The sequence below is a fragment of the Salvelinus namaycush genome, chromosome 23 (assembly GCF_016432855.1).
Source record: "Salvelinus namaycush isolate Seneca chromosome 23, SaNama_1.0, whole genome shotgun sequence".
Taxonomy (NCBI): domain Eukaryota; kingdom Metazoa; phylum Chordata; class Actinopteri; order Salmoniformes; family Salmonidae; genus Salvelinus; species Salvelinus namaycush.
Window position 1 is genome coordinate 38323947 of NC_052329.1, and position 24300 is coordinate 38348246.

Genomic DNA, 24300 nt, shown 5'->3' on the forward strand with positions numbered 1-24300 from the left:
ACAGGGGGTCGAGGGTGGTCTGCCGGGCATTGGGATGACAACCCAACTCGAGATGAGGGCTTTTAGTGGGTGGAATAGTAGGGACCAATTGGAGGTTTACTTAGTAGCAATGCAAATATCATGGTACAACTATATAGACACTCAATCATTATGTTACTTTTTAATAGGACGTTTACAAACATATATTTTGATAAAAATAATTGAAAGGTGTGTCTCATTATGGTAAGTGGTGAAATAAGTATAGCCAGTTACAATTGTAATGGCTTAGCAGACAATAAGAAAAGACGATCAGTATTTACCTGGCTAAAAGAGAAGGATTATAATATCTATTGTTTACAGGAAACCCATTCAACAGTTTTAGATGAAGTTTTGTGGAAAAAGAACTGGGGGGGCGAAATATATTTCTCCCATGGGCAAAGAAATTCAAAAGGGGTGATGGTTTTAATTAACAGTAATTTTGATCCAAATGTGCAACTTGTCCAAACAGATCCTCCAGACAGATGGAGTCACGCATGATTCACCAAATGATATTTTGAAAGAGGAAGTAAAGTACTTTAAGAATATGTTTTCGTTTCAGGCTCCTCCATCTCCACTAACTGAAACTAATTGTATGGATTTTTTCCCTAATAATAATGTAAAATTAACATCTGTACAGAAAGACTCATGTGAAGGCCTAATTACAGAGGAGGAACTACTTGACGCAATTGGGGCCTTTAAGGATGGGAAAACTCCAGGGCTGGATGGCATACCAGTGGAAGTATACAATATTTTTTTTGATATACTCAAAGGACCATTATTAGCTTGTTTTAACCACTCCTATATAAATGATAGATTATCAGACACGCAACAAGAAGGTGTGATATCATTATTACTGAAACAGGACCCAAGTGGTATATATAAAGATCCAGTCCATTTAAAAAATTGGAGACCTCTTACACTTCAGTGTTGTGATGCAAAAATCCTAGCAAAATGCTTGGCGCATAGAATAAAAAAAGTTTTGTCAGATATTATTCATCCTAATCAGACAGGTTTTTTACATGGACGATACATTGGAGATAATATAAGGCAAGTACTGGAAACAATAGAACACTATGAAATATCGGGGACACCAGACCTGGTTTTCATAGCTGATTTTGAAAAGGCTTTTGATAAAGTACGACTGGAGTTTATATATAAATGCCTAGAATATTTCAATTTTGGGGAATCTCTTATAAAATGGGTTAAAATTATGTATAGTAACCCTAGGTGTAAAATAGTAAATAATGGCTACATCTCAGAAAGTTTTAAACTATCTAGAGGAGTAAAACAAGGTTGTCCACTATCGGCATATCTATTTATTATTGCCATCGAAATGTTAGCTGTTAAAATTAGATCAAACATTAATATTAAGGGATTAGAAATCCAGGGCCTAAAAACTAAGGTGTCATTGTACGCTGATGATTCATGTTTTCTTTTAAAACCACAACTAGAGTCTCTCCACGGCCTCTTAGAGGATCTAGATACATTTGCTATCCTCTCTGGATTAAAACCAAATTATGATAAATGTACCATATTACGTATTGGATCACTAAAAAATACACATTTTACATTGCCATGTAGTTTACCAATTAAATGGTCTGACGGAGATGTGGACATACTCGGTATACAAATCCCAAAAGAAAGAAATGATCTCACTCCAATAAATTTTTATAGAAAGTTAGCAAAAATAGATAAGATCTTGCTACCATGGAAAGGAAAATACCTGTCTATTTGTGGGAAAATCACCCTGATTAACTCTTTAATCATATCACAGTTTACCTATTTGCTTATGGTTTTGCCTACACCTAGTGACCTGCTTTTTAAATTATATGAACAAAAATATTCCATTTTATTTGGAACGGCAAGCCAGATAAAATTAAAAGGGCCTATTTATATAACGAATATGAATTCGGAGGGCAGAAATTATTAAATATTAAAGCGTTAGACCTCTCACTAAAGGCATCAGTCATACAAAAGTTATACTTAAATCCAAACTGGTTCTCTAGTAAATTGATAAGAATGTCTCATCCTATGTTCAAGAAGGGCCTTTTTCCCTTTATTCAGATTACACCTGCTCAATTTCGGTTGTTTGAAAAGGAAATAATCTCCAAAATATCTTTATTTTTTAAACAAGCCTTAGAAAGTTGGTTGCAATTTCAGTTTAATCCACCTGAAAGGACGGAACAAATAGTACAACAAATATTGTGGTTAAATTCAAATATAGTAATTGATAAAAAAACTGTATTTATCGAAGAAATGTTTAAAAAAGGTATAATTTTTGTGAATGATATCATAAATAGGACTGGTGGAGTAATGTCACACATGCAGCTAACACAGACATATGGAAATGTCTGCTCTACCCAAAATTACAACCAATTAATTGCAGCATTACCACAAAAATGGAAGAGGCAAGTAGAAGGGGAAAAAAGTAAGGAACTTGTATGTCGGCCCTATATTAAAGAACATAAATGGTTAAAGAAAAGTGTGATAAATAAAAACATATACCAATTTAATTTAAGGACCAAAAAACTGACAGCTGTGCCATATAAATTGCAAAATAGTTGGGAAGAGATTTTTGATGTACCCATTCCATGGCACATGGTTTATGAATTGATACGCAAAACAACGCCGGATTCAAAACTTCGAATTTTTCAATTTAAATTACTGTACAAAATTCTTGCAACTAATAGAATGTTATATATATGGGGGATACAATCTTCCCAGCTCTGCAGATTCTGCTGTGAGGAGGCAGAGTCACTAGATCATTTATTTTGGTATTGTCCGTATGTAGCTCGTTTTTGGTCACAGGTCCAGGAATGGCTGAAGAATTGCAACATTTGCGTAGAACTAACGCTACAGATAGCAATACTGGGGGATTTGAAAAGCCATAGTCAATCAATCAATAATATAATAATTATTTTAGCAAAAATGTTTATTTTTAATTTACAATCCGTGGAAGCTATGAGAATAGGAAGATTCAAATCTTTTGTGAAGCATCACAGCACAGTTGAAAAATATATGGCAAATAAAAATCCGAAATGGATGATGTTGGAAGATAGATGGGAAGGGTTGAGTGGAGCTGAAGGGTGGGACTAATAACAAGATAAACAATGTAGGGCATACGGGATCTGTGAAATGTGTATAGGGGCGGAGTTTTTGTGAAATAGCACAGTTACAAGTGGAAATCAAACTGGATGGACAACAGAAATAGAGGAAGGACTAAGAACAAACAAGAGAGAACTATTATAAAGTAGACTGTGTCTGTAAAATGTGTATAAGATGTATAAATTGAAGGTAAAAACAGAAATGTTTATCAGTTTACTCCAATTAGGGGATCGGTGGTAGGGTTTGCGGGGAATAATAATAAAGGTATATTCTTTAAAAAAGTATGTATGTCTATATAGGTATGTGTATGTATATATGTGTATATGTATGCATACGTGTATGGATATATATATTTACCCAAAAAAATATGGGGGAATGGAAATGATGCAGACGATTACATTGGAAGCAACATTCTTTCCGCAATATTAAGCTGATCCACCCCTAGCTGATCCATCTGCATTTATAAGAGTGCCATCAAGTAGCCTGATTTCAGATGTGTCCATGTAAAAGGATGAAATCGTTCTTGCAAAGCCTGTAAACGTTTGAATCGAACTAGCTATTATATTAATCTGACTATCCACAATAATCGCATTATTGTGTGTATACAACTGTACCCAATGTCTAGATCTGAGCTTCAGCTCAACTAGGTGCCCTCCCTGGCATGGGGGTGAACTCCAATGATGAACCACTTGCAAAAGACGGTCCTGCCCTTATCTGCCTTTAGTCTTTGGCCTAGAACCTACTCGCTAATGTGATGTTTTACTCGCTCCATCAACCAAGTCACAATTTCTTCAGTTTTCACAGGGCCGTTACAAAACGGTGGCGCTCCAAATCCTCCAAACTACACAGGAAAAGAACTGTGACGTAAGAGCTTTGGACCCTGGGAATCGGGGTACCGAAAGATCACTTCCCTCAATAGATGAGCCACATCACCTCCCCAACACCACAGGTAGCCTAAAGCATAGGCCTGTTAGGGTCACTTCCTTGGGGTAATAATGGATCTGACGTGACAACGTGTTATTTGTTGCCACTACATTGGCATCTCACAGCGATCATTCAAAATGTATTCTTGAACATATCGACAACAAAGAAGAGACTTCTAATACAGGGTATTTGCACAGGATGGTCTGAGAGACACTAAAGCGCGAGGGCGAGAAAGGGGAGAGGAAAGAGATAAGAGAGAGGAGAGAGAAGAGAGACAGTTTGAAGCGGGCGTAGTCGTGCGGCACATGACTCCTGTCCGCGGAGCGCCCCATCCATCTTCCGGGCGGCGGCGCTTGCGGTTTTATGACCGTTTTCCCTGCTGCGCGGTGATAGCACTGACATCATTAGCTAAGTGGTGGCGGGATGGCAAGACGTGTTGGGCCGATCGATACCGCCAGGCAAGCCATCCTCAAGCAGAGGCCCGCCAGCCCTGGGCCTGGCCTGGAACCGGGACAGATAGGGGATGTGGATGTGTCGACTGCTATGCTAAAGATTGGCTATGAACATCCACCTTATCTTCTACCCTTAAAAAGGATATGATGTCCTCTGTCACACAGTCATGTAATAGCCATAACAACTCTGAGCGATACGTTATGGAGAGACTTAGGTAGCACAGGGTGGGGGAAGGTAAAGACGGGTCAGCGGTAAAGCTGTGTGTGTGTGTGTGTGTGTGTGTGTGTGTGTGTGTGTGTGTGTGTGTGTGTGTGTGTGTGTGTGTGTGTGTGTGTGTGTGTGTGTGTGTGTGTGTGTGTGTGTGTGTGTGTGTGTGTGTGTGTGCTACCTAGATGTACTTATGATTGCTTTAAAAAAAATCCTGCTGTCCCTGGACTTCATTGACAACATATCAGCGTCCAATCCCTAAGTATCTGTGCTCCGAGTTGAAATCCACTAGGTAAAAAAAAATCCATCCCTAAGTAGGTAATAATTTGGAAGGTAAAAGTGCATTGAGCAAGCTTCCAGTTACAAATAGATCATCACATGCCACCACTATTCGCTAAATGTTATTTTTGTGTGTGTGCACTTAACCTGCTGAGCGTGTGCGCGTGTGCACACAAATACGTGTGTTAGGGGCAATTCCACGGTTACAGAGTGACGATGACTCACGTTTTCACTTTAGAATGTATGCCAAGCAAAATCCTCTGATTGCAAAGTTTAACAAACCATACACCTACATGCAGACGTCTACCTTTAACAATTGCCACTGAACATTCTACTAAAACACATTAATTTGAGGAACGGTGCAGATGCAAAGTTTGGTAACAGAATGACGGTAAAATCTCCCTCTGTTTTTTATGTAACCAATATCTACTCCGAATTAAGACAAAAATGTCTGCAGAAAGAATTGGGCATCAGCTACAGTTGAAGTCGGAAGTTCACATACACTTAGGTTGGAGTCATTAAAACTCGTTTTTCAACCACTCCACAAATTTCTTGTTAACAAACTATAGTTTTGGCAAGTCGGTTAGGACATCTACTTTGTGGATGACACAAGTCATTTTCCAACAATTGTTTACAGACAGATTATTTAACTTATAATTCACTGTATCACAATTCCAGTGGGTCAGAAATTTACATACACTAAGTTGATTGTGCCTTTAAACAGCTTGGGAAATGTCAGAAAATGATGTCATGGCTTTAGAAGCTTATGTTAGGCTAATTGACATCATTTGAGTCAATAGGAGGTGTACCTGTGGATGTATTTCAAGGCCTACCTTCAAACTCAGTGCTTCTTTGCTTGACATCATGGGAAAATCAAAAGAAATCAGCCAAGACCTCAGAAAAAAAATTGTAGAGCTCCACAATTCTGGTTAATCCTTGGGATCAATTTCCAAATGCCTGAAGGTACCACGTTCATCTGTATACAATCAATAGTACGCAAGTATAAACGTCATGGGACCACGCAGCCATCATAGCGCTCAGGAAGGAGACGCGTTCTGTCTCCTAGAGATGAACATACTTTGGTGCGATAAGTGCAAATCAATCCCAGATCAACAGCAAAGGACATTGTGAAGATGCTGGAGGAAACAGGTACAAAAGTATCTATATCCACAGTAAAACGAGTCCTGTATCGACATAACCTGAAAGGCCGCTCAGCAAGGAAGAAGCCACTGCTCCAAAACCGCCATTAAAAAAAGCCAGACTACAGTTTGCAACTGCACATAGGGACAAAGATCATACTTTTTGGAGAAATGTCCTCTGGTCTGATGAAACAAAAATAGAACTGTTTGGCCATAATGACCATCGTTATGTTTGGAGGAAAAAGGGGGATGTTTGCAAGGCGAAGAACACCATCCCAAACGTGAAGCACGGGGGTGGCAGCATCATGTTGTGGGGGAGCTTTGCTGCAGGAGGGACTGGTGCACTTTACAAATTAGATGGCATCACGAGGAAGGAAAATTATGTGGATATATTGAAGCAACATCTCAAGACATCAGTCAGGAACTTAAAGCTTGGTCGCAAATGGGTCTTCCAAATGGACAATGACCCCAAGCATACTTCCAAAGTTGTGGCAAAATGGCTTAAGGACAACAAAGTCAAGGTATTGGAGTGGCCATCACAAAGCCCTGACCTCAATCCTATAGAAAATGTGTGGGCAGAACTGAAAAAGCGTGTGCGATCAAGGAGGCCTACAAACCTGACTCAGTTACACCAGCTCTGTCAGGAGGAATGGGCCAAAATTCACCCAACTTATTGTGGGAAGCTTGAGGAAGGCTACCGGAAACGTTTGACCCAAGTTAAACAATTTAAAGGCAACGCTACCAAATACTAATTGAGTGTATGTAAATTTCTGACCCACTGGGAATGTGATGAAAGAAATAAAAGCTGAAATAAATCATTCTCTCTACTATTATTCTGACATTTCACATTCTTAAAATAAAGTGGTGATCCTAACTGACCTAAGACAGAGACTTTTTACTAGGATTAAATGTCAGGAATTGTGAAAAACTGAGTTGAAATGTATTTGTCCAAGGTGTATGTAAACTTCCGACTTCAACTGTATAATGACACCTTGAGTTTGAAATAGCCTCTTCTGGTTTTTGAACTACAGGTAGGGAAGTGGATCAACACCAGCAACAGAATGAAGGTAACAGAATGCCATCATGGGTCCTTGATCTGTACTATACAGAAATACATAATTACACTGAACAAAAATATAAACACAACATGTCAACTGTTGGTCGCACGTTTCATGAACTGAAATAAAAGATCCCAGAAATGTCCCATATCCACAAAAAGCTTATTTCTCCCACAAATGTGTTAACATCACTGTTAGTGAGCATTTCTCCTTTGCAAAGACAACTAATCCACCTGACAGGGAGCATGCAATTGGCATGCTGACTGCAGGAATGTCCACCAGAGCGGTTGCCAGACAACACTGGCAGGCTGGAGAAGTGCCCTCTTCACGGATGCATCCTGGTGTCAACTGTACCAGGCAGATGGCAGACAGCGTGTATGGAGTCGTGTGGGCGAGCGGTTTGCTTATGTCAACTTCGTGAACAGAGTGCCCCAGGGTGGCGGTGGGGTTGTGGTATGGGCAGGCATAAGCTACAGAAAATTAACACAATTGCATTTTTTCGATGGCAATTTGAATGCACAGAGATACCGTGACGAGATCCTGAGGCCCATTGTCGTGTCCTTCATCTGCCTCCCAGCCCCATGTCACAAGGATCTGTACACAATTCCTGGGAGCTGAAAATGTCCCAGTTCTTCCATGGCCTGCATACTCACCAGACATATCACCCATTGTGCATGTTTGGGATGCTCTGGATCGACAGCGTGTTCCAGTTTCCGCCAATATCCAGCAACTTCGCACATCCATTGAAGAGGAGTGGGACAACATTCCGCAGGCCACAATCAACAGCCTGATCAACTCTATGTGAAGGAGATGTCGCGCTGCATGAGGCAAACGGTGGTGACACCAGATACTGACTGGTTTTCTGATTCACGCCCCTACCTTTTTTTAAGGTATCTGTTACCTTATATATATTCCCAGTCATGTGAAATTCCCAGTCATGTGAAATCCATAGATTAGTGCCTAATTGATTTATTTCAATAGACTGATTTCCTTATATAAACTGTGACTCAGTAAATTCTCAGAAATTGTTGCACATTTATATTTTTGTTTAGTGTATGAATGTCATTCTTTCATAATGATGTATCCTGAATAGGTACACAAAAGGTATAAAAAATATAATTCTACACGCTGGCTTTAATTCTAATGACCTCCAACCCAAACAAGACCAAATTTGCTTGGTCCAGACCGGACCAAATCTGTACCAATCATAGTCTATGTTTCACAAGTTTGGGAATCACAGTACAGCACAATAGAGTACAGTACAGGAGTAGAGTGCAGTACAGTAGAGCATAGTACATTACAGTAAAGAAAAGTACAGTACAGTACAATAGCGTTTATTACATTATACTGTACTCGTGCGCTCTACTCTTCTGTACTCTACTGAACTATTCTCCACTTTTCTTTAATGTACTCTACTGTACTATGCTCTACTGCAACTGTGGTTTGTGACTACTACACGCACCCTACGTCCAAACTGCCTCATGCCCCAAGGACCGCCGCACAATGGGGGACAGTGTCTGTCATAGTGGTGGAAGCATTATGTTGTGGGGATGTTTTTCAGCGGCAGGGACTGGGAGACTAGTCAGGATTGAGGGAAAGATGAACGGAGAAATGTCCTGAGATGAAACTTAATGAAATTCTGCTCCAGAGCGCTCAGGACCTCAGACTCACCTACCAACAGTACAATGACACTAAGCACAGAGCCAAGACAACGCAGGAGTGGCTTCGGAACAAGTCTCAATGTCCTTGAGTGGTCCAGCCAGAGTCCAGACTTGAACCCGATCAAACATCTCTGGAGACCTGAAAATAGTTGTCCAGTGATCCACATCCATCCTTCACAGAGCTTGAGAGGATCTGCAGAGAACAATGGGAGAAACTCTCCAAATACAGTTGTGCCAAGCTTGTAGCGTCATACCCAAGAAGACTCGAGGCTGTAATCATTGCCAAAGGTGCTTCAACAAAGTACTGAGTAAAGGGTCTGAATACTTATGTAAATGTGATATTATAAATGTTTTGTTTTTAATACATTTACAAAAATGTCAAAAAAACTTTTTGCTTTGTCATTATGGGATATTGTGTGTAGATTGAGGGGGAAAACTATTTAATCCATTTTAGAATAAGGCTGTAACGTACCAAAATGTGGAAAAAGTCAAGGGGTCTGAATACTTTCCAAATGCACTGTAGATACGCTATTTTTCATGTTTTCATACATTCATGGGAATGTTTTGAAATTACGCTGAGTCGGGTATTTGTGAAAATTCTGCAGTAATATGAATAGGGAACCTGCTGTGTGTTTGGGCAATTAAGACACTGCAGTGTTGTCCAGGTCAGGACTCATACAGACTGGTGCGCCATAACCAATCACAGCTAGAGTAGGCCTATCATGCAAATAGGCCATGCCGTACAGGCATGTGCCATTCACTTTGCAATTACTGTCGCACTGCACTGGACTGTTTACAGGCAGCAGAACAGCGTGACTTTGTTTAGAAAGCAGTAGCAAAAGTCACAAGAAAAAACCTGAATATTTCTTTGCGAATATATAAAATACCATGGGAGTCTTACTTCTGGGAAATGTACAGTCCTATTGGTCAAACAACCACAAGGTAGGCTCTCTCTCACTCAGTCGCCTTTGCACAACAACAAGGATGATGTTAGCCTCAGCCAGATGAGCAAAAATGTTGCACAGGGGATGGTAGATTAACCCCCTTAACTTTTTCAGCCCGTAGTTGACGGTCAAAATTACACAGTGAATACAATGGGGAGTAGTAGCCTGCTCGGCCTCCTGCAGCCTGCCCCCAATCCCATAATAACCCACAATTAAGTGGGATTTACAGCTTGCCTGCCTGCTCAGTTGATCGATGCCAAATACATTTTGATTGACAACTAAGAGATATGCTTACAGTCGTTCAAGATTGATTAAATGGGTAGTTTAGGGAGTCACATTTCTTGGTAGCTAATCCCAATAGCAGTAGCCACCAAAGCTGAAAATAAAACGTTGGGGGAAAGGTCTGCTACCCACCCACTTGTCCAGGCGATAACATGACATCCTTCCAGCAGCTAGCTAGCTACAGTTCAAGGCTCCGTGTCCGTTTAGGTTCTAGCTAGCTAAAGGACTTGGCGAGCTAGCTATATTTTATTTTTATTTAACCTTTATTTAACTAGGCAAGTCAGTCAAGAACAAATTCGTATTTCACAATGACAGCCTATATGGCTTGATAGCTAAGTAAGTAGGCCTGCATAAATAGATAAGCTAGCTTAAGCCACGTAACGGGACTGCATAGCTAGCTAGATTGATTGTGTAGAGATTCCCAATTACTGCCCTTTCCGTATGTTTTGTCCTCAAATATTGGGTCAGTGAAACTGAAACAGTTCATCCCCTGAAAGGCTGGAGGCAGCAAACAATGTACTGTTCCCTCCTAGACTTTGTTTCTTTCATGATATGGTAAGATATGTTTTGTTTTTTAAAACTATTTTTTCTATTTTACGCACTGAGATTATTCTTCTATTATGATTTGCCATTGTGGCTAATTCAATTGCTGTCATTCTGTTAATGATTTTCCGTCACTCTGTTACCGATTTGGTAATAGAGTAATGCATTTGAATCACTTAATTCATAAACAAAATTGTTATCAGTAAAAACACTATAGCTAAATTGAGGGAAAGAAATGAAGGGCTGGGCGATATGGCCAAAATATCATATCAGAGAATTTAAAAAATGTATTTGGACGGTATGATGGTATTTTATATTTTTTAATAATACAAGTTCTAAATTTGCTTTATGAGTAGTGCGTGACCCTAGGGTGGCAACACATTAATTTGTGTCACGTCTGCTCCCGCTCTTCCCTCCCCCTGGCGCTTGAGGGCGCCAGGTTGCCCTGCATCACGCACTCCTGCCATCCATCACACACACCTGCCTTCCATCGTCATGCACATCAGCGTTATTGGACTCACCTGGACTTAATTTCCCGCCTATATTTGTCAGTTCCCAAGCTCTGTTCCCCGCTGCTGCATTGTATTGTTTTTGTCTTTGGTATTTGTTTGCTGACGCTGTTCCTGTCTCGTTCCATGTCCGTCTTTATTAAATGTTATACTCCCCGTACCTGCTTCGTCTCTCCAGCGTCAATATCATGTGACACATTTGAAGTGATTTCAAATGGGTCTTTCTCTACTCTGTTAAAACTGTTCAATTCAACCAAAAATAATTTTCAGCATTCATAAATTTCTGCATTTCCTGCACTCATTTGAGGTCATTTCCACACTGCCACATAGGGCTATGCTAATGATAGCTATCTAGAATTTGTACCAAGTCCTTGTTGATAATAGCCAGATGGTCACAACTAAATAAATAGCATAGCTAGAAACATTATAATTAAATCACAATGGATTTTAAAAAATTATGAAGCAGCTGCCTGTAAACTGAGTGAATTTAAGTATTTGTTCATCATCTTGCTAGATAATTAATGCTTTACCAAGCTAGCTAAGTCACAGAGTTTCTAAACCCAGAAGCGCAACACTGCGAGACTTCCGGGAACAATTGAGAAACAGACCAGGCCGGGATTTGGGAAGTCAATGAGAGATGTGAAAGATTCTTCCTTAGCTGTTCATTTTCTCGAAATCTAAAGGCACAATCTAGAGTCGAGCCAATATCTTAAGTAGTTGAACATGTTATGACTCCAACCTCGTGAAAGTGATAAGCAGACACCCTTTTCATTAGTTAAAAACGACATTCAATTTGACGGCCAGCACGTGCTCAGTTCGGCGCGAGACGACCGGTAGACCCAATGACATATTTCTGCTCATGAGTTTAGCTAGCCAACGTCGCCATGACGTCACCAAGTGTGATCGGGGTTTCTATTCGAGAAGCAGTTTCTACCCATCTCCACATGTACGGCCTTTGATTAACAGTCGTGTGCCTTGTGCTGCACTTACCAGCCCATCCGTTTCATATGAAGTGTGTGTGACTGCCTTGCTCAGTTAACAAGCTAACGTTATGACAATATGTCTTAAACTAGGCAATGTTTCTTAAAACTTCCAGAAGGAAAATAATTTCTGCAAAATTAAATATTCATGTTGACATTAGTTGGCAGGGTCCTTTACTTCAACATTGTTTTGATGTATTTCTAATACATGAAGTCTTTTTCTAGTTGATGTTTTTTTTGAAAGACCCCTTTTCCTTCTGTGTGACCAGAAATCAAAGCCTTTGCTTATTCCACATTTTTGGGATGGAAAATGTATCTATGCCTTCATTTCCCCAAAAAGATTGACTCCGCTTTCATTTGACACCAAATTTGACATGTTCCTATAAACGTCGCATGTTGGTGCTCATGTGTCCTTTAACGTGGAAATTACCTTAGACATAAAACACGATTGCACGCTCTGTGTGATAGGAAACCTGTGTGTGCCCCGTTCCTCCTCGTCTGCCTGGGCCAATGGAGAGTTGGTAAAGGGCAACATACCGGTCACGAGAACTCCCCAAAATGGCATCCCACACTAACGCCTTGTGACAAGGTGGTGCCCTTCCACTGTCCTGAACCACTGCTGACACTAATGTAGCGCAACGATTATCTGAGAAGATGGGGAGTGATGGAGGGAGGGAAACAAATGGGGGGAGAGATATGGAAAGAAAGCGCTAAGGTCAGAAGAGTGTCTGTTTAAGGCCTCTAGTTGTCTGTGGGCTCTTTCCCTCCTCTCCCGGCAGCTTATCAGTCTGTGATTAAACCTTTCATCTTTAATTAGAATATGGTGGAAGTGAAACAGTTCTCGCTCGCTCTCCGTGCTGCAGGTGTAGGGTTGTACCAGACAGATAGAACAAAGACAGTACATAGGAGAACCTGGATTCCCACAGATGCCGGGTACAGGTAATACAAACTAAACATCAGTAAAGGTCATGTTCTAGAAGTGTCCCCAATTTCAGAAAGCACATAGTACAGTCACCAGGGGAACGGTCCCAAATCTGGGAAATGAAGGCCCCATTCCAGTGTTTTCCCTATATTCATTTAGTCGCGGTGGGATGGTCAAATGTTTTCAGTGTAAACCTAAAAACAACTCACCAGATATAAAGTATGTGGAAACGATATTGGAGAAATGTCGTTTTTAAATAAGATCATCTTTAGGAAGTAACAATCACCAAAATAAAAAAAACTAGACCGTCAGGGAGAATCACAAATTCAAAAAATGTCGTGGCGTGGGGCTCACATTGATTTTGTTATCATGTTTGAGTCATTCAGATGGCTTATGCTGTCCTCTTATGCTATGGCAAAATGTGTGGAATTGCAGGAAATGAGCTATGAAACTGAACTGTTTTCTCTCGGCCCCATGACAAAATGTGTAGAATTGCAGGAAACTAACTATAAAACTGAATTGTTCACGCCCCATTGCAAATTGATGTGTAGAATAGCAGGAAATTTGTTTTAAAACAGAAATATTCTGTCTCTGCGGTCAAGGGGAGGGCCTCTGAAATTTTGGTTAGAAACAGCGCCATTGGCCACGCCCACTTCAGCGCCTCTCCAAATCCCCCCCCACCCTAACTTTGCCACCGCGGCTGAAAAAAATCCTAGGGGAAAGACTGTATTTAGCCCATTGCAGATAAAAGGAGAGGAGAGAGCAACTATCCTCACCTCCTCAATTAGGTCCCTACCCTCTGCTGTTGACTCCCCCTCATCCTACCCTCCTCTCCTCGCCCCCTTAGGTGGGCTTCCTGGAGGAAACCCAGGGGCTCCGTTGCGGAGAATCTCCAGTGAGAGTCAAACAACAACATGACAGACTCTCACACAGGAAATGGATGGAGAGGACTGGAGAAATGAAAGAGGGGTAAAACAACACTGCAGGGGTCTGTATCTTCAAACACACACACACCTTTGCAAAGCAAAGTACCATCTTATAGAAAAAAATTGACACATTGGCTACATGCAGAAAGATGCATTTATGCGCACGCAGGTAGGTAGACACACACACACACGTGTGAACACACAGACACAATCAAACGCACAGAAGTGCTCCGGGTTAGCCTGCTAACTCTGTGTGGGTGGAAAGCATGAGAGTTCCTCTGGCTGGGAGCTCTTCCCATGATCTCGCACTCCACTGTGCTTCTGTGGGTCTCTATCCTCTCAGAAACAAAGTGCCCCTGATAAAACAGCTGACTCACTCAGTCGCTCACAACCACAGACGGAGGCTCCTGAGAGCCCCAATAAGATATACTGGAACTGTACTGATTTACGCCGAGATTTACTTTAGGTTGCATTCGCTGTCAATCATTCACTGCTGTAGGCCAAAAAATGCTTCAGAAAAGAGGACGTTAGAGAACTCCCATTGGATGTCTACATCGCTGATCCTGCCCATTAAAGTTCAGAGCCCTCATCTTATTCGCCAGCATTACTCATAGCCTCAGCTGAATGTTGCTTAGTAATCCCCTGTGGCAAATAGCCAGACAGCAGGGTTACTGACAGTTGCCATTGATTGCTGATCCCTTAGCACAGAACTGAGGACACATACCAGGAACACAGCCTGAAAGGCCAACTGTGCCTTACATCATTGGAACAGCTCACTAAATGTGCATTTCTCTCTCTGTCAGTCACTTTTTTCCCCCCTCGCTCACCATCTCATTCCTTCTTGTTACTCCTTTCGAACACCCTCTTTCTTGATATTTTTCCTTTATTAAATCCTGCATTCTTCTCTCGCTCCTTCCCTCTCTTGTTTCATCCGTCCTTTTTTCTCTTGCTCTCGTTTCTAATCGCCTTCATTCCCCTTTCTCCCTCTGCTCCAATTGTATCTTGTCTCGAGGAGCACTGCAGCGAACAGTGGCCCACATCCTGGGCCTTCATCTCCATGGTCACCATTCATCCAAACATCATGGCCCCCTTTTGTCACCCAGGACATGGCGGGCAATTCAAACTGCCCTCACAAAGGCTGATAACCCTCATTCACACAAGAGCTCACCCATACCTTTCACTGGCATGCTCCATTCGCAGTATTTGTAATGTGGGCATATACCATCTTTGCAATTCAGGGAGGGATGGGGATTTGTGATCGATAAGAGACCTTGCATACCCTTTATTATTGATTGATGTCCTCTGAAATGTGTTACACACTTATGGGTGGACAGAAAGATTTCTAGGAAACATTGGGTATATAGGCTTCTGCAGGACAGGACTAATTACTGCTCAACCCCATAAAACCCTGAGGAGATATTGTCCTCTATGCTGCAATGTGATCTGTTTTTCCTCCCGCAACTCTGGCCTTGACCACTCAAAGACAGAGATCAAACTGACTGTGGACCAGCACAAGAACCTGGAGAACCTTTGTAACAAGCTATCGTCATCCATGAATCGGCAACGATGGAGGGGGGGGGGAAACAACATCTCAATACTCGGGTCTCAAACAAGGCAGTCATTCAGAAGCGAGCCACTGTAATCTGGCCAACAAATTCTAAAGCTGCTGCCTATAATTAGCTCCTTTCTCTATCAAACACAGGCTCCCACTTTCAATCAAACTTTTCAACATCACTTTTCCTAGTAAGACACGGGGCCGATTTAACAGCTCCCGCTCTGTGGCTGGCTGGCAACAATGTGAGATCTGTGAATGAACAGGTGAAAATCTACTATTTCATTCAGTAGCAAAGTGGTTTGAAGAACGAGAGTCTGTGTCCTCATCATCACTTAGTGAGATGTCGCACGGCTACTGTTGGATAGAGTTAAGGGTTTTACAATACATTAAGTGTGTGCATTGATTCTGCTGATAGTGTTCAGCCCACAATTCAGCTAATTAATGTTAGTCTATACCGAAGGCTGGGCAATAGATGTTAGACCCCATTGATTGGTCATTGTTAGAACCAACAGGACTGGATGTGCATGGCTGTGGGGGCTAGTAGATGGGGAAATGATGTTTCAGAACTAGTGGACCTCGTTATTTACATCATTTATAGTATAGGCCTTAATGGTCATTAGTCTCCTGAATCTATTACAGGTGTATTGTGAGGGTCAGGACCTACTAATAAACAGGGCGATGATGAGAGGTGGAGTGGTGCTCTTGCTCCTAGAGAAGTTGAAGACCTCTGATGCTCCTCTCCCCTGAAACGTGTGAGGTCTCGCATAAAAAAAATCCCCCCAAAAATCCCTGTATCGACCCAAATCAGTATGTCCCGGACTTGGTGTCTATGACATGGCCTGGGCCCTCCGCTGTGTGTGGATGAGGCGGCAGACCAGGGACTCGCGGCACAACCTGTGGCCCAGGGAGGGGCAAGGGTGAGCGGGTACAGCGGAGCGGTGGGCCTGCTGCTCGAGCAAATGGCACAGCTATTAGTGAGGGATGAGGCTTCCTGGTGAGGTGTGACTGCGCTGCAAAGGGCCCAATCAGGCTGAGACCAGGAGGTCCTGACTGCTAATACATTACCTGGGAGCGGAGAGGCAGGCTAGCTGAGCGACAAACCAAAAGTGGGTTTGTGATCGGTTCAGTGGAAGAGCAACTAACAAAAAGAGTGCCGTTGAATTTACCGGAGTAATAAAGCTTGTGACCCTTACTGAGAAGAGTTGATCGATAAATGGATAAAATGTAGAATGTAGGGGCCTCCCGAGTGGCGCACAATTGGCCTAGTATCGTCCGGGTTAGGGGAGGATTTGGCCAGTGGGGCTTTACATGACTCATCGTACTCCAGCGACTCCTTGTGGTGGGCCAGGTGCCTGTGGGCTGACCCCGGTCGCCAGTCGAGTAGGGACTCCCAATCCAGGTTAAGCGGGCGGGTGTTAAGGAGCGTGGATAGGTGGGTCATGTTTCGAAGGACGCATGACTCCACCTTTGCCTTTCCCGAGCCCGTTGGGGAGTTGCAGTGATGAGACAAGATCAGAAATTGACGAGAAAAAGCGGGTAAAATACAAAATAAAAAGTTTTATTATACGGATTTTGTAGAATTTAAATACTGGTAAAGTGTTTAGAGTAGTAACATATAGCCGCTCCATGATGCATGGGTTTGTGCAGTGTCCATTGAGAAAAGTATTTTCTATGAACTTGATTGAGATCAAAGAAATATTCAGTCATTTATTTTCCCATATAGCAGACAATCATAGACCAACATACCAGAAAATGATTCTACACGTCCACCTTTACTCTATCTGGAACAGGTTATTGTATTTGCTTCAAGAGAAAGCGAAATCTACACATACATCTCCGGCATAACCAATGATCCGGTATGGAGAGACTGCTACAGTGCCTTCAGAAAGTATTCATACACCTCAGCTTTTTCTCACCCATCTACACAAAACACCCTCAATAATGACAAAAGTGAAAACATGTTTTTAGAAATTTTAGCAAATGTATTAAGTATTCCCACCCCTGAGTCAATACATGTCAGAATTACCGTTGGCAGCGATTACGGCTGTGTCTTTTTGGGTCAGTCTCTAAGAGCTTTGCACACCTGGATTGTAAAACACTTACCCATTATTCTTTTAAAAAAATCTTCAAGCTCTGTCAAATTGGTTGCTAGACAACCATCATTGCTAGACAACCATTTTCAAGTCTTGCCATAGATGTTCATGTAGATTTAAGTCTAAACTGTTTCCCTCTAGGATTTTACCTGTGCTCAGCTCTATTCTGTTCATTTTTAATCCTAAAAAACTCCCTAGTCCTTGCCGATGACAAGCATACTCATAACATGACGCAGCCACCACTATGCTTGAAAATATGGCGAGTGGTACTCAGTAAGGGCTCCCGAGTGGCGCAGTGGTCTAAGGCACTGCATCTCATTGCTAGAGGCATCACTACAGACCCTGGTTTGATTCCATGCTGTATAACAACTGTAACAACTGGCCGTGATTGGGAGTCCCACAATTGGCCCAGCGTTGTCCGGGTTTGGCTGGGGTAGTCCGTCATTGTAAATAAGAATTTGTTCTTAACTGACTTGCCTAGTTAAATAAAGGTGAAATAAAAAAAATGTAAGTGTTGTATTGGATTTGCCCCAAACATAACACTTTGTATTCAGGACAAAAAAAGTGAATTCCTTTGCCACATTTTTAGTGCCTTGTTGCAAACTGGATGCATGTTTATTCTGTACAGGCTTATCACTATCAATTAGGTTAGTATTGTGGAGTAACTACAATATTGTTGATCCATACTCAGTGTTCTCCTATCACAGCTACAGTTGAAGTCGGAAGTTTACATACACCTTAGACAAATACATTTAAACTCCGTTTTTCACAATTCCTGAGATTTAATCCTAGTAAAAAGTCCCTGTCTTAGGTCAGTTAGGATCACCACTTTATTTTAAGAATGTGAAATGTCAGAATAATAGTAGAGAATTATTTATTTCAGCTTTTATTTATTTCATCACATTCCCAGTGGGTCAAAAGTTTACATACACTCAATTAGTATTTGGTAGCATTGCCTTTAAATTGTTTAACTTGGGTCAAACATTGCGGGTAGCCTTCCACAAGCTTCCCACAATAAGTTGGGTGAATTTTGGCCCATTCCTCCTGACAAAGCTGGTTTAACTGAGTCAGGTTTGTAAGCCTCCTTGCTCACACACGCTTTTTCAGTTCTGCCCACAAATTTTCTATAGGATTGAGGTCAGGGCTTTGTGATGGCCACTCCAATACCTTGACTTTGTTGTCCTTAAGCCATTTTGCCACAACTTTGGACGTATGCTTGGGGTCATTGTTTATTTGGAAGACACATTTGCGACCAAGCTTTAACCTCCTGATGTCTTGAGATGTTGCGTCAATATATCCACATCATTTTCCTACCTCATGATGCCATCTATTTTGTGAAGTGCACCAGTCCCTCCTGCAGCAAAGCACCCCCACAACATGATGCTGCCACCCCCGTGCTTCACGGTTGGGATGGTGTTCTTCGGCTTGCAAGCCTCCCCCTTTTTCCTCCAAACACAACGATGGTCATTATGGCCAAAGTTCTATTTTTGTTTCATCAGATCAGAGGACAGTTCTCCAAAAAGTACCGTCTTTGTCCCTATGTGCAGTTGCAAACCGTAGTCTGGCTTTTTTAATGGCGGTTGTGGAGCAGTGGCTTCTTCCTTGCTGAGCTGCCTTTCAGGTTATGTTGATATAGGACTCGTTTTACCGTGGATATAGATACTTTTGTACCTGTTTCCTCCAGCATCTTCACAATGTCCTTTGCTGTTGTTCTGGGATTGATTTGCACTTTTCGCACCAAAGTACGTTCATCTCTAGGAGACAGAACGTGTCTCCTCCCTGAACGGTATGACGGCTGCGTGTTCCCATGGTGTTTATACTTGCATACTATTGTTTGTACAGATGAACGTGGTACCTTCAGGCATTTGGAAATTGATCCCAAGGATGAACCAGACTTGTGGAGGTCTACAATTTTTTTTTCTGAGGTCTTGGCTGATTTCTTTTGATTTTCCCATGATGTCAAGCAAAGAGGCACTGAGTTTGAAGGTAGGCCTTGAAATACATCCACAGGTACACCTCCAATTGACTCAAATTATGTCAATTAGCCTATCAGAAGCTTCTAAAGCCATAACATCATTTTCTGGAATTTCCCAAGCTGTTTAAAGGCACAGTCAACTTAGTGTATGTAAACTTCTGACCCACTGGAATTATGATACAGTGAATTATAAGTGAAATAATCTGTCTGTAAACAATTGTTGGAAAAATTACTTGTTTCATGCACAAAGTAGATGTCCTAACCGACTTGCCAAAACTATAGTTCGTCAACAAGAAATTTGTGGAGTGGTTGAAACGAGTTTTAATGACTCCAACCTAAGTGTATGTAAACTTCCGACTTCAACTGTATTAAACTCTAACTGTTTTAAAGTTACCATTGGCATCATGGTGAAATCCCTGAGAGGTTTCCTTCCTTTCCAGCAACTGAGTTAGAAAGAACGCCTGAATCTTTGTAGTGACTGGGTGTATTGATACACCATCCAAAGTGTAATTAATAACTTCACCATGCTCAAAGGGATATTTAATGTCTGCTTTTTATTTTTTACCCATCCACCAATAGGTGCCCTTTTTTGCGAGTCATTGGAAAACCTCACTGGTCTTTTTGGTTGAATATGTGTTTGAAATTCACTGCTTGACTGAAGGACCTTAAAGATAATTCTGTGGGGTGCAGAGATGAGGTAGTCATTCAAGTATCACGTTAAACACTATTATTGCACAAAGAGCGAGTCCATGCAACTTATTATGTGACTTGTTAAGAAGATTTTTACTCCTGAACATATTTAGGCTTGCCATAACAAAGCGGTTGAATCCTTATTGACTCATAATTCCACTTTGACATGATGGGGTATTTTGTGTAAGCCAGTGACACATTTTTTTATCCCTTATAAATTTAGGCTGTAACACAACAAAATGTGGGAAAAGTATTTCCTGAAGGCACTGTACTTCCTCTTTTGACCTTTGTGTAACTTTCTCCTCCTCAAATAAAACCTGATCCCCCTCAAATAAAACCTAAACACCCTCTCTGCTCCTCTCCACACAGAGCTCAATATCTTCCTCCCTCCCTCCATCCATCCATTTTTGTATTCAAAGAGACTGAGATTCTTGTTTGTAATTAAAAGCCCTATAACATTTTTTTTTAATAAAATATGACAATTATTATTCCTGCTCTGGCTCCTCTCAGGGCCCCCAGCACAGAGCAGAGCAGGCCAAACCCTTCTTGCATTCCTTTCTTAGCAGGCGCTTCATATCACAGACCCTGGGTGGTAGGTCGTCTAGTTAGATCCTACTATCTGCAGAAGCAGGGCTGAGAGACAAGGGAGCCTACTATTTCATTAGTCAAACGGCCTGGAAGCACTAGGAAGGAGAGAGGATATAGTGTAAGTGTAGGCCAAGGCTGTGTGTGTGGGGTGGGTCATGTTAGGAAAGTCCAGCCCTTGACACCCAAACCAACAACTCCATAATGTTATTGTCATACTTGCTCATTCATCTGAAGCAGCATAATAACGAGATGACTAATACAGTACTCCAATAGACATAGAATGGCTGTACGAATAGGAATATGTAGGCTGTAGAGGAGGCTGGTGGGAGGAGCTACAGGAGGACGGGCTCATTGTAATGGCTGGAATGGAATTATTGGAACAATGTCAAACGTGGTGTCCATATGTTTGATAAATTCCATGTAATTAATTCCAGTCATTACAATGAGCCCTCCTCCTATAGCTCCTCCCACAGCTCCAGCCTCCACTGATCAGCATTTTTTTTTATTTTAAATAACTCCCTAATGGGCAAACTCACCAAACACACGTCATGGTTTGATAAACTTTTGACTGCGTGACCTTAGCAGAGAAACGTGGACTCATTTCAACTCAATTATCCGTGGTCACCAAATTCCTCAAACCCGCAGGCCTGTATAATGTTACATAACCATCTGACTATTCATTGAAATGAAACGAATGAAATCCCCTAATAACAAACACGGCTGAAGAACTACAAAACAGTCAGACTTGACTCATACCTCTAAAATGCAAAGAGATTGGTTACAAAACGACAGAAAATCTATCGGCCCCAATAGCCTACAATTCACCAAAACTCGTAAAACTAGAAGTGTGTCTAGCTACAAGACCGTCTCGAACTTGATAACTGGCAGACAATAAATCAACAGTGACAATTGACAGAGTGGAGAACAGGGACGGCAAGCAAACCGTGGCTGTTCGTCAACATGTCAGAGAACCTTTATAACAGTAGAGGAAACCGTCACAAATACACGGAACTCTACACGTTGAGCGATCTTGGATAGCGTATTCCACCATACCACATGCACTCTAACATAGGAGTGGCCACAATGCGGACTTGCAATCTCAGCAAAAGCGTTTCTCGTGTGAGTGCAAGCACAAATTAATGCCTTTATATTAAATGGCAACGTCATCCTATTTGTGTAGTTACATTATTGGACGCAACATTTGCTTCTGTAAGGCACTTAGATACACAATGTTGCAACTCGCGTCACTGAAACAATGATCGATATGGTGCGCAGTCTATATGAACATTCCATTTTGAAGTTCAAAATTCGTGTTCACTGAAAACAGAAACTCAAGAAATCGAGACATGCAACTTCGTAGGATTGGGAATTGTATCCTAGATTTTTCTTTAAAAGGTCATAACATTTCGATGTGTAAGACTATAAAAACTTCCTCCCGAAACGGTTCAGTTTCTGTAGGAAACAAACGTCAAAACATGTTGACGGATTAAAAACATACCTTGCACTCCAGCTGTCCCAACTAGTGGGATACTATGTACCTATTTGCATTCATCTTTGAAAGAAGACTGGCATAGAAATAAAATGTCGAAATATCTATAGGATAGTCTAGCCAATAACTTATTACGCAGTAACTAACGAATGGTATGCGTCCAGAGCTATCTTATGACATGGGGCCTTGACTGACCACTAGTCCAAAATTATCCTTGAATAGAGGGAACATGACAGCAGATCGTTGGGTGATGTAATGTAGCCAGCAAAAAGACAGGATTTGAGTTGTTATTCGTCAAAAAACATTTACACGTTTTCTGCCCATTACATAGGGCTATTACGCATGGCACGGGGACCTTATATTTCCAAATTGATCCAGACATTTTAGTCCATGAATGCTCCCTTCTGTCCATTCACATGTAATTGTGAACAAATGAAGGAAAAACGATGGAACATAATTGGAACGTAATTGACACAGATAAGTCACCCTTTGACAACCATCTATTGCAGAATGACATTCGTTTTATTTCGGCACATGAATTAAAATGAGATTTTTGGTTTTGTGCAAGAGGGGAAAATCTCACAGAAGAGCTTGGCCCTGGCCTGACAACCCCCATTCCACACAGAAAGATTGCAGACCCGTTTGCTGCACTTTTTTTTTTGTCTGAACGAGATTCACTTTTTATTACCCCCACTTCACTCCTAACTACCTATTTAACCTTGGGAAATAACTGTTATACGGGACATTGTTTTCATTGCCACACCATCATAATCAGTTAAAGTAAATTGCTTTCATTTTAAAACCGTTTAGCCAAATAAAACATTGGCAAAATGAAGTGGTACATACCATAGCATTCCTCCCTCTTCTCTCGTTCACTCCGTTCTCTCCAATGTCCTCCGTCGCAACTCGCAAAAACAGCACTCCCAACGTCTCGAGAATATAAATTAAGAAAGAGAGGAAATTCTACTCCTCTAACAGTCACATAAATCTATATATTTCCCTTTTGGACACTTGGTATATTTCTTTCCCCTGAAATCAAGTCTCAATTTTCACAAGTAGCGTATTAAGTTTTCGGTACCATCTGCATGTTGAGTTCCTCCTCTTCCCTGTGCACACAACTAAATTATCTAAATTATCTCGAAAAATGCAGTCGGACTTCAGTTTCTTGCCCGCTGAATGTCCGCTGAATGTTCGCGTTAGGAAAGAGGGGGCGTTAGAACGGCTTGAGTCGTTGTGTTTGCCTCTTGGTTCACCACGTTGTTTTGACCAATTGTTATTTCCTTTGTTGTGTCCAATATACACGTCTGCCCATACGCGTACACAGAATATGCCGTGTTAGGTGATGCGCAGTGCTCATTTAATTATTGCAACCCTAAATGTTGTGTTTCCTATGAGTATCACTTCCCAGACTGTCCAAATGTATGATAGTGTGTAAGTGTATTTTTTTTTACAGCTTCCCAATAATGGCGGCCCGGCCCTTCTCCGGAATACAGCCTCTCTCCTCCTCTGTCCTATTCGGAGAATAAAGAGAGAGAGCTGTTAGCCTACCACAGTGTAGTCTCGCCCAGTGGCGCTTGGACACAATTACAACACACGGACATTCTGTTTCTAAATAACATAATTGCTTTTATTCTCCTAATAGTTAATGTTATTCCTCACACTTCGTTTAATTTTATTTTGCTGTATTAATTATACACTTCGATTTAAAGGGGCAATCTACAATAGCGACATCAGTGTTTGGACACAAATTAATGATACACCCATGAATTCTTGAAGAATATAGCTTATACATGCCTCATGAACTTAGTTTAACTGTCATACCCCATCAGAACGCAACATATAAGCTTGTTTTACTACAATGTTTGTAAACAAAGTCATTGTAAACAAACACTAACTCAAAACATGTTCAAATTACACCGAGCGTACAAAACATTAAGAACACCTGCTCTTTCCTTGACAT

The 24300-nt window shown here is 41.4% G+C and overlaps 1 protein-coding gene across 1 annotated transcript in view; it reads right to left on the bottom strand.

The window, feature by feature from the left end:
* arhgap35a (Rho GTPase activating protein 35a) overlaps nt 1–23846 on the bottom strand; it is an 87978-nt gene extending 64132 nt beyond the window's left edge. Inside the window, exon 1 of the mRNA XM_038961581.1 lies at nt 23187–23846. The gene's annotated coding sequence lies outside the window, so the exon portion shown is untranslated. The remainder of the gene's footprint in view (nt 1–23186) is intronic.
* Nucleotides 23847–24300: the final 454 nt, after the last annotated feature.